Below are 12,017 nucleotides of genomic sequence, written 5' to 3'. Positions count from 1 at the left end.
TTCAGGAGATAGTAGTTTGATAGATAAGTACATACACTCCTAACATAATGTCTCCCATTTCAAATTCCATTCCATTGTAATTTGATAGTGAGTGACAGTATATCTGTCTTGGACTGTACACTTTCAGATGCACAAGCTAAGTGAAAGTTACTTAATGAAATCCTTGGCTGAGGTGCCAGTCAGGATTCACTGATTGCAAAATGTTTCTTAAGAACAGCTGATGGCTTTGAATACCTCTGCATTTCATATTATCCAGTCATTATTAACTACTTGGAGTTGTAGTGCACTGGCCTACCCAAATTTCGAAAATTCAGTAGCAGGAGTATCTGTGTGTATTGGGATAATAGTGGGCAAAGTATTTGGTACGTGTATCTGGAAAATGTGATAAACCAAGTAAAATAAGCTTGAGAAAAGAAGTCTGTCTGTGATCAAAACAGGATCTCTTACCATTCCATTTTTTAGTGCATATCAGTGTTCAGTACTTTTGTATTTCAGCAATGAGGAGCAGAACCTTCAGTCATTAATGGTTTTGAATACTTTGTCAGTAAACAGTTTCATTTGAGCAAAGGTGAAAATGGCAGTTCGTCATATTTTGTTTGCAGTTCAGAGTACTTCCATCATAAGTCAGAACCTACTCTTCAGCAATTGTGTCTGAATGTGGTTTTAAAGTCTATGAAGATTTTTTTTTAATGAATCCTGGGCTGCTTCTGTCTGAGATTCTTCCACTCTTCATCCGTACTAAGCAAAACGTTCAAAATGTTGCACTTCTTTCAGTGCTCAAGTTCCATACTTATCTTGTGTTTGGTTTTCTGTAGTTATTGTGAATCAATTCATGTAAATGTTGAGATGATTATTTCAGCAAAGCTATGGTTGATTTCTTGTCTCCATTTGTATCCAACTGAACTAGTGTCGATGGACACGAGTCATGGCCTCATTGTTATGTTGTTGTGGTCTTCAATCAGAAGAATGATTTGCTGCAGCTCTCCATCCTACTCCATTTTGTCCAAGCCTCATCACCTCCAAATAACTGCTGCAACCCATATCCTTCCAAACCTGCTTACAGTAGTCCTCTCTTAGTCTCCTCCTAAAATTTTTATCCCCTACACTTTCCTCCAAAACTAAACTGTCAATACCTTCCTGTCTCCCCCCCCCCCCCCCCCCCCCCCCCCCCTTCCTGCGGGCCCGGGGGTTAGAATAGGCCCGAGGTATTCCTGCCTGTTGTAAGAGACAACTAAAAGGAGTCTCACACCTTTCAACCTTTATGTGATGGTCCCTTGTAGGCTTTGACCCCCATTCTTAAAAATTTTCACGAAGAGCGATCTGTAGCATACTTTCTCATTGTGGCATTGCAATCCTGCTCATCCTCCATCTCTTGAGTGAGGACACCTTCCTGGGTACGTTTTCCTCCCCCCACTATGCAGTGTTGTTTTCTGCGCCAACTAGGCCCATGCAATTCTGTGCACCTCATATCCAGCACGATAGCCAGTCTGTTGTGGTGGGGCTGCCATGTACCCTGTTGGTTGTAGCCTCCTGACAACACAGTGATTGCTCTGCTGACGCCTGTGCCGTTAATTCCCCACGTATGCCAAGGAGTAGATGCTCGTCACACTGGGGCATCGGGACTCCCGGCAATGGCCATCATGACAGGTGGTCTTTGCTGTGGCTGGGTGGCGTCCGTGGTTAGGGCCTCTGGTTGGAGTGGGTGGCATCAGGGCAGATGACACATGATGAAGCGTAGTACATCATCTCATGCTGGTGATCAAACACCAGCAGTCTCTAAGCCTTCCAAGTCTCAGTACAATGCAAGGAAGTATGCTAAATCGTGCCCCTCCCTGGCCACACCATGGGAGGAACTCCAGGCTAAGGATGGCAGCAAACCTTATTCGCCCCGGTAGGTACGAGGGCTGATGGAGACTCCTTTGTCTCGATGAAGCCTCAGTTTTTTGTAGAGCATTTAGAGGACAAGTTTGGGGAGGTGGAGGGCTTGTCCAAAATGTGGTCAGGGTCAGTCATGATAAAAACAGCATCCTCTGCCCAGTCACGGCCATTACTCGCTTGTGACAAGCTGGGGGATGTTTCTGTTACCATCACACCTCATAAGAGCTTAAATGTGGTCCATGGTATTAAATTCCACAGGGACTTCCTTTTGCAGTCTGACGACGAGCTGCTCGCCAACTTAGTGACAGGAAGTTCATTTCATCCGGCGCGTCAATCACGGTCCGAGGGATAATCAGGTTGCCACCGGTGCCTTCATCTTGGCCTTCGAGGGTGACACATTACCTGAGAAGGTCAAGGGGACTGTCTACCGCTGTGGTGTCAAGCCATATATCCCTCCCCCAATGCATTGCTTTAAGTGCTGGAAGTTTGAGCATATGTCTTCTCGCTGTACTTCCAACATCACATGTCGATATTGTGGATGTCTATCCCACCCCAATACCCCATGTGCCCCGCCTCCCATCTGTGTCAACTGCAGAGACCATCATTCCCCTTGCTTACCAGACTGCAAGATTTTACAGCAAGAAAGGAAAATTGTGGAACACAAGATCGTGGACAGACTGGCCTTCACTGAGGCCAAGAGGAAATCTGAGCACCTACATCCTGCGGCTGTGACCTCATCTTATGCCGCCGCTGTTAGAACATTTGTAGCCCCATCAGTTCTACGATTTCCAGTCGGCTCTGAGAGTTGGAAGACTACAACTGCTCCCTTGATGGTGCACCACCTACTCAGTGCTCCCAGCCAGGGAAACCCAAGGAGCAACGAGAGAAATCCAAAAAGAAGGTCCCCAAGACCAAGGGAATTGTGGTGGCACCCACACCACCGCTACCTCCAAGCTCTGTGTCTGTGGATGAAGTGGAGATTCTGCTGTCCGCTGAGGACCTAGATCTCGCCGGACCCTCATACAAAGTGGATATAAACTATTCAGGCAGAAAGTCGGTGGCAGCAGGTGACCCTGAGGCGTGAACTGCCTCATTGAATCTTCCATGCCTTCCCAGCGTCATGATCATGTCATCTTCCAGTGGAATTGTGGCAGTTTTTCCACCGCCTGGCTGAGCTATGGCAACAAGCTTCACACCTGCTATCTGCTTTGCCCTCCAGGAAACCTGGTTCCCGGACCCCTGCACCCCGTGGCTATAAGGGATATTACAGTAACCATAGTGACTATAATCTAGTGTCAGGTGGAGTTCACGTTTATGTCCTAAACTCAGTCCGTAGTGAACATGTGCCCCTTCAAACCCCTTTTGAAGCAGTGGTGTCAGAATGACGATGCAGAAAATGCAATGTACACACTACTGGCCATTAAAATTGCTACACCAAGAAGAAATGCACATGATAAATGGGTATTCATCGGACAAATATATTATACTAGAACAGACATGTGATTACATTTTTGCGCAATTTGGGTGCATAGTCTTGAGAAATCAGTACCCAAAACAACCACCTCTGGCCGTAATAACGGCCTTGATACGCCTGGGCATTGAGTCAAACCGAGCTTGGATGGCGTGTACAGGCACAGCTTCCCATGCAGCTTCAACACGGTGCCACAGTTCATAAAGAGTATTGACTGGCGTATTGTGACGAGCCAGTTGCTCAGCCACCATTGACCAGACGTTTTCAATTGGTGAGAGACCTGGAGAATGTGCTGGCCAGGGTAGCAGTCAAACATTTTCTGTATCCAGAAAGGCCCGTACAGGACCTGCAACATGCAGTCGTGCATTATCCTGCTGAAATGTAGGGTTTCACGGGGATCAAATGAAGAGTAGAGCCACGGGTCGTAACACATCTGAAATGTAATGTCCACTGTTCAAAGCGCCGTCAATGCGAACAAGATGTGACTGAGATGTGTAACCAATGGCACCCCATACCATCACGCCGGCGATGACAAATACACGCTTCCAATGTGCGTTCATCGCGATGTTGCCAAATACGGATGTGACCATCATGATGCTGTAAACAGAACCTGGATTCATAAAAAAATGACATTTTGCGATTCGTGCACCCAGGTTCGTCCTTGAGTACACCATCGCAGGCGCTCCTTGTCTGTGATGCAGTGTCAAGTGTAACCGCAGCCATGGTCTCCGAGCTGATAGTCCATGCTGCTGCAAACATCGTCGAACTGTTTGTACAGATGGTTGTTGTCTTGCAAACGTCCCCATGTGTAGACTCGGGGATCGAGACGTGGCTGCACGATCCATTACAGCCAAGCAGATAAGATGCCTGTCATCTGGACTGCTAGTGATACGAGACCGTTAGGATCCAGCACGGCATTCCGTATTACCCTCCTGAACCCACCGATTCCATATTCTGCTAACAGTCATTGGATCTCGACCAACTGAGCAGCAATGTCATGATACGATTAACTGCAATCGCGATAGGTTACAATCCGACCTTTATCAAAGTCGGAAACGTGATTGTATGCATTTCTCCTCCTTACACGAGGCATCACGACGACGTTTCACCAGGCAACGCCGGTCAACTGTTGTTTGTGTATGAGAAATTGGTTGGAAAATTACCTCATGTCAGCACATTGTAGGTGTCGCCACCGGCGCGCCAGCCTTGTGGTAATGCTTTGAAAAGCTAATCATTTGCATATCACAGCATCTTCTTCCTGTAGGTTAAATTTCGTGCCTGTAGCACGTCATCTTCATGGTGTAGCAATTTTAATGGCCAGTAGTGTATCTTCCTCTAGATGGTGTAGTATCCTTGAATGTATTAGCTGCACTGATTGATCAACTCCCTAAACCCTTCATACTTTTGGGAGATTTAAAAGCCCATAACTCCTTGTGGGGTGGCACTGTGCTTACTGGGCGAGGCAAAGATGTCGAAACTTTACTAAGTTTGACCTCTGCCTCTTAAATACTGGGACACCACACATTTCAGTGTGGCTTGAGGTAGTTACCTTGGCCATTGCTTTATCAATTTGCAGCCCAGGGCTTCTCCCATCTATACACTGGAGAGCACATGACAACCTGTGTGGTAGTGACCACTTCCCATCTTCCTGTCACTGCCCTGGCATCAAGCCCACGGACGCCTTATCAAACGATGGAAGCAGGAGTGTTGGCAGAGATACATCTCGACGATTGGGTGCCATACATCACCTTCCCAAGTCTGGGCAAAGATAAAACTTGTTGTCGGGTACCAGACCCCAACAGGTGTTCATGGTGTTAACATAAATGGCGTTTTATCTACCGATGCAAACGCGATTGTTGAGCACTATGCTCGAGCCTCTGCATCGGAGAATTACCCCCCCAGCCTTACGCACTCTCAAACGGCGGCTGGAAGGAATAGTCCTCTCATTTACTACACACCACAGTGAAACCTATGACGCCCCATTTACAGAATGGGAGCTCCTCAGTGCCCTTGCACATTGCCCCGATACGGCTCCTGGACCAGATCGGATCCACAGTCAGATGATTTAACATATCTCATCTGACTACGAGCAACATCTCCACATCATCTTCAACCGGATCTGGTGCGATGGCATTTTTCCATCGCAGTGGTGGAAGAGCACCACCACTCCGTTGCTCAAACCCAGTAAAAACCCACTTGATGTGGGTAGCTATCGGCCCATCAGCCTCACCAACATTCTTTGTAAGCTGCTGGAATGTATGGTGTGTCGGCAGTTAGGTTGGGTCCTAGAGTCACGTGCCCTACTGGCTCGATGTCAGGGAGGCTTCCAACAGGGTCGCTCTACTACTGATAATTTTGTGTCCCTAGAGTTTGCCATCCGAACAGCCTTTTCCAGACGCCAACATTTGGTAGCTTTTTCTAAATTTTATTTATGAAGAGCGTATGAGATGACCTGGCGACATCATATCCTTCACACGTTATACAAGTGGGGTCTCCAAGGCCTGCTCCCGATTTGTATCCAAAACTTCCTGTCGCTTCGTACTTTCTGTGTCCAAGTTGGTGCCTCCCATAGTTCCCATGTCTCTGTTTTTAGTGGTCATTAATGGTCTAGCAGCAGTTGTAGGGCCGTCCGTCTCACCTCTGTGCTCCACCAGTACTGGTGTTGCTAAGTGGCGGTTACGGGGAGCAATCCACAAGGCACAGTCATATGCTCTATCTCACAGTTTCCAGTTTTCGCTGCAAAGTTGTGTGTTGTGCACTTCTGTGGGCATCATACCGTTCATCCAGAACCAGAACTTTACCTTAATGACAATCCACTCACTGTAGTGGAGACATATCGATTCTTAGGACTGGTTTTCTATGCTCGATGGACTTGGCTTCCTCACCTTCATCAGCTTAAGGGGAAGTGCTGGCAGCATCTCAGTACCCTCCGCTGCCCGAGCAAAACCAACTGGAGTCCAGATCGTTCTACACTGCTGCAGCTGTACAGAGCCCTTGTTCTATCCCACCTTGACTATGGGGGTATGGTTTATGGTTCGGCGGCACCCTCAGCATTGCATTTTTTCGACCCAGTGCACCACTGTGGCATTCGCCTAGTGACAGGAGCTGTAAGGACGAATCCAGTGACCACCGTCCTGGTAATGGCCGGAGACCCTCCATTGCAGGTTAGGCCTGCGCAACTGCTGACTAGTTATGTTGCACACGTTGGTAGTTCTCCTGCGCATCTGAATCACGGTCTCCTTTTCCCACCCACGGTGGTTCATCTCCCATATCCGCAGCCCAGGTCACAGCTTCCAATTGCAGTTCGTGTCCGATCCCTTCTTTCTGAACTGGAGTCCTTGCCTTTACCACCTATACTTGAGGTCTATTCACGTACACGTCCATGGTGTACATGTAGGCCACAGCTTTGCCTGGACGTTCCACATGACCCTAAGGACTCAGTTAACCCTGCGGCTCTCTGCTGCCACTTCCTCTCGATTATTGTCAACTGCCGAGGCCACAAAGTGGTTAACACCGATGGCTCGATGGCTGATGCTCACGTCTGCTTCGCGTATGTCCATGGAAGACATACTGAACAGCATTCCTTGCCTGATGGCTGCAGTGTTTTCACTGCCGAGCTGGTGTCTACATCTCTTGCTCTTGAGCACATGTGTTCATGCCCCGAGGAATCGTTCGTTGTGTGTACTGACTCCTTGAGCAGCCTACAAGCTATCGACACGTGCTACCCTTGCCGTCCTTTGGTGGGGCATCCATCCAGGAGTCCATCTATGTCCTGGACCAGTCCCGTTGTTCAGTGGTGTTTGTGTGGACCCCAGGGCACATGGGAATGCCAGGCATTGAACTTTCCAACAGGCTGGCCAAACAGGCTATACAGAAACCGCTTCTTGAGATGGGCATCTCCAAAACTGACCTGTGTTCTGTCTTAAACTGCAGGGTTTTTTGGCTTTGGGAGATGGAATGGCATAACAGTACGCACAGCAAACTGCGTGCCATTAAGGAGACTACGAATGTGTGGAAGTCTTCCATGTGGGCCTCTTGCAGGGAATCAGTTGTCCTCTGCCGGATCCGCATTGGCCACGCTTGGGTGACCCATGGTTGCCTCAGTGTCAGTGCGGTGCCCAGTTGACAGTGGCCCATATTCTGGTGCACTGTCCCACTTTGACTGCTCAGCGACAAAATCATGGGGTACCAGCCTCATTGCTGCTCATTTTATCTGACAACACCTCGTTGGGTGATTTAGTTTTACGTTTTATTCGTGAGGGTGGGTTTTATCATTTGATCTCAGTTTTAGCACATGTCCTTTGTCCCTCTGTGTCCTCCACCCGAGTTCTTTTAGGGTGGAGATTTTAATGTGTTGCAGAGTGGCTGGCGTTTCCTTTTTATTCTCGTGGTCGGCCAGCCACTGTAATCTTCTTTCTTGTTTCAATCTCTTCTGTTTCTAGCGTCTCTGTTTTCTTGTCCTCTTTTGTTCCTTTTAGTGTCCCTTGCCTTTCCTTCATTCTTGTGGTTTTTCCTTTCTTTCCGTTTTGTGTTATATGTCTCGTCTGTTTTATTGTAATACTTGTGGCATTGTTTTATTAGGAACAAGGGACCGATGACCTTGTAGTTTGGTCCCCCCCCCCCCCCTTCCCCCTCTCCTCCTCTTTTAAACCAACTGACCAACCTTAGACTATAACTGCAGTGTGGTTTCGGCAGAAGTTGTAAATAATCTTAAGCTCTCTGTATTTTAACAATGCTACCTCCAGAATTTCAAAACGTATTCCACTTGGCATGGTCAAATACTATAAAAATAGGTTTGCTTCTGCTTAACGCGCCTTCTAAGACAAGACAGTGTGTTAATATTGCCACACGTGCTCCAGCGTTTCTCCAGAATCAAAACTGATCTTCACTAAAGGCAGCTTCCACCAATTTCTCCAGTCTTCTGTAAATCATTTGTGTTAGTATTTTGCAGCCATGACTTATAATAGACTGATAGTTTGGAAATATCTTACATGTAAGCACCTGCTTTGGTATTGGAATTATTAGATTCTTCTTTAAGTTTGTAGGTATTCTGCGTGTCTCTTACATCTTGCACCCTAGGTGTAATAGTTTCGTCATGGCTTGCTCTCCCTAGAATATCAGAAATTCTGACGGAATGTGTACTCCAGGGGCCTTCTTTTGGCTTAGATCTTTCAATGCTCTGTCATATTATTCTCGCAGTATTGTATCTTCCATCTCGTCTGCATGTATGTTCTCTTCCCTTTCTATAATATTTCCCTTGTATAGCCCCTGTGTACTCACTCCGCCTTTCCCTTCTTTGCTTAGTACTGGTTTTCCATAGGAGTTCAAAAGCCTTCTTTAATTTTCCTTTAGTTGGTATCAGTCTTTTCCCCAGCAAAATAACCTTACATTTGTACTGTAGTCATTTTGCACTTTTTGTCAGTCTCAATTTTTAGACATTTCTATTCCCTATGTGACCCTTTGCTGCCTTCACTATTTCTTTCAAAGCAGCTGATTCAGCTTCCACTGTATCCCTTTCCCCTGTTTCAGTCAATCACTGCGTAATGCTCCCTCTTAAACTCTCAACATCATATGGTTCTTTCAACTTATTCGTGTCAGTCTCTTTAATTTCTTACCATCTTGTAATTTCTTCAATTATAATCTACAGTTCATAACCAATATATTGTGGTTATTCCACATATTACCCTGGAAATGCCTTACAGGGACATTAAATCATTTTGATCTATCCTTTATTCCATCCTTTGTCATTTTGTATATTTCAGATGGAGTGCTGTTCAAAGTTTTAACTATCTGCTGCTCCTGCTACAAGATAGTTGAAATTGCAACACTTGGAATTTTTTTGGTGCTGCTCCTTGATTTTGTATATTTTTATGCAAATGCATATCGCTGCAGCTCCTTTCGCTTTTAAGTGAAAAATGCACCTTCTACACATTTCAAGTTTGCTTCGATGTTGATTTTCTGTTGCAGGCTCTACATTGTACACACTCTGAGATACTGTTCAGGAAACTTGATGTTGTCCATTCCTTGGGTTAAATAATGTTAGTCATTTGTATGTGTGGCATTCATGTATGTATATGCTTATGGTCGGTTGCTGTATGTGAATGGGTTAACACTTTAGCATGTGTGTTCATTGGATATATGAATCATGCTGTTCAAAAACCACCATTACAGGACTATTAAAAATGATTGAAGTGATTTCGTAAATTCACTGTAGCTCCATTCATTGACATATGGTCACAACACACTACAGATACGTAGAAAAACTCATAAAGTTTTGTTCGGCTGAAGCCGCACTTCAGGTTTCTGCTGCCAGAGCGCTCGAGGGTGCAGTGAGACAAAATGGCGACAGGAGCCGAGAAAGCGTATGTCGTGCTTGAAATGCACTCACATCAGTCAGTCATAACAGTGCAACGATGCTTCACGACGAAGTTCAACAAAGATCCACCAACTGCTAACTCCATTCGGCGATGGTATGCGCAGTTTAAAGCTTCTGGATGCCTCTGTAAGGGGAAATCAATGGGTTGGCCTGCAGTGAGCGAAGAAACAGTTGAACACGTGCGGGCAAGTTTCACACGTAGCCCGCGGAAGTCGACGAATAAAGCAAGCAGGAAGCTAAACATACCACAGCCGACAGTTTGGAAAATCTTACGGAAAAGGCTAAAGCAGAAGCCTTATCGTTTACAATTGCTACAAGCCCTGACACCTGATGACAAAGTCAAATGCTTTGAATTTTCGGCGCAGTTGCAACAGCTCATGGAAGAGGATGCGTTCAGTGCGAAACTTGTTTTCAGTGATGAAGCAACATTTTTTCTTAATGGTGAAGTGAACAGACACAATGTGTGAATCTGGGCGGTAGAGAATCCTCATGCATTCGTGCAGCAAATTCGCAATTCACCAAAAGTTAACGTGTTTTGTGCAATCTCACGGTTTAAAGTTTACGGCCCCTTTTTCTTCTGCGAAAAAAACGTTACAGGACACGTGTATCTGGACATGCTGGAAAATTGGCTCATGCCACAACTGGAGACCGACAGCGCCGACTTCATCTTTCAACAGGATGGCGCTCCACTGCACTTCCATCATGATGTTCGGTATTTCTTAAACAGGAGATTGGAAAACCGATGGATCGGTCATAGTGGAGATCATGATCAGCAATTCATGTCATGGCCTCCATGCTCTCCCGACTTAACCCCATGCGATTTCTTTCTGTGGGGTTATGTGAAAGATTCAGTGTTTAAACCTCCTCTACCAAGAAACGTGCCAGAACTGCGAGCTCGCATCAACAATGCTTTCGAACTCATTGATGGGGACATGCTGCGCCGAGTGTGGGAGGAACTTGATTATTGGCTTGACGTCTGCCGAATCACTAAAGGGGCACATATCGAACATTTGTGAATGCCTAAAAAAACTTTTTGAGTTTTTGTATGTGTGGGCAAAGCATTGTGAAAATATCTCAAATAATGAAGTTATTGTAGAGCTGTGAAATCGCTTCAATCATTTGTAATAACCCTGTATATAATCTCTCTTCCCAGTTAACTACAGCAAGTACTTCATTGCAGTATTAATTATTAAAATATATTTGAAATATTGTGATCTTAAGTAGTTCAAGAAATTGCCGCATTACTGAATTAATCAAATGATTATATAGATGCTAGCATGTTTTTCATAAATATCAAAGTAATAGAGTTCCAATATTTTTTAGTTTTCTGTGAACATCATGATGGGATCCTGTCTTTGCCATGACTGTCTGCTTTTACATTTTTTAAACACTGTAGCAGTCTTGCAAGCAATTTGAGTACTAAGTTAGCTACTTAGCAGCATGTAACACCCCCTCCCCCCCCCCCCCCTTTCTTTTCACCCTGATGACAGCAGTTGTGTGTCATGGTGTTAATTCTGTCATGTGATATTTCAAACACCATCTGTCACTTGTTGAGTTTGGTTGGAGATGGGATCATGAGGTCAGAACCTACCAGCACCATTCAGACAAGAGTTATGTGGTGTTGTATAGGCTTTCGAATGGACAGGTCATCTGTGGTGTGCTACAGACAAAGAAATGCACATGGTTGGGTGATGACAGACATTTCAGGGCCTCACTTCAACCCATGTGAAAGCCTCCAACATGTGAATATCTATGGGTCATGTGTTCACAGTACCACGTTCATAAACAGAATACAGTGCCTGTGTGATTTTTTTATGCCCTTGTACCGTGCCATTGCTGTGCACCATATTTCATATCCAAGAAACCTTTTTCCATGCTCGGAGTCCATTGGTGGTTCTGCAACTGTGTTAATCTTGGTGCTCTGTGATGTGCAGTAAGGAGAGTTGCATTTGACAGACAAAAAGTGGTGGTGGAAAGTCAATCCACAAGGGAGAGAACCTGCTACTTGAAATATTATGCAAAAATGATCCTATATGGACTCAAGACTTGTTTAAAGATGACATGAAAGCTTTTATGCTAATAAAATACATTTTGTTAGCTATAGATGCATTACATAACACTTACCAGAGAAAGTTTTGTTGATTGTCACTATAACTGAGTGATCAATTCATCTGATGTTAACCCTCACAAATATATATGGGATGGCTGTGGCTTCTGAAAATATACTACTACTATTAAAACAAACACCATCCGCCCAGCCACAGTGTCCTCCTCAGCCCTCAGGTGTCACTG

General features: G+C 45.4%; 1 protein-coding gene across 1 annotated transcript in view; it reads left to right on the top strand.

The window, feature by feature from the left end:
• LOC126183413 (ADP-ribosylation factor 2) overlaps window positions 1-12,017 on the top strand; it is a 45,617-nt gene that overhangs the window by 27,453 nt on the left and 6,147 nt on the right. The gene's annotated exons all lie outside the window — the stretch shown is intronic.

The sequence above is a fragment of the Schistocerca cancellata genome, chromosome 4 (genome assembly GCF_023864275.1).
Source record: "Schistocerca cancellata isolate TAMUIC-IGC-003103 chromosome 4, iqSchCanc2.1, whole genome shotgun sequence".
In the NCBI taxonomy this organism is placed as follows: domain Eukaryota; kingdom Metazoa; phylum Arthropoda; class Insecta; order Orthoptera; family Acrididae; genus Schistocerca; species Schistocerca cancellata.
This window is presented reverse-complemented; position numbering and strand designations above follow the sequence as displayed.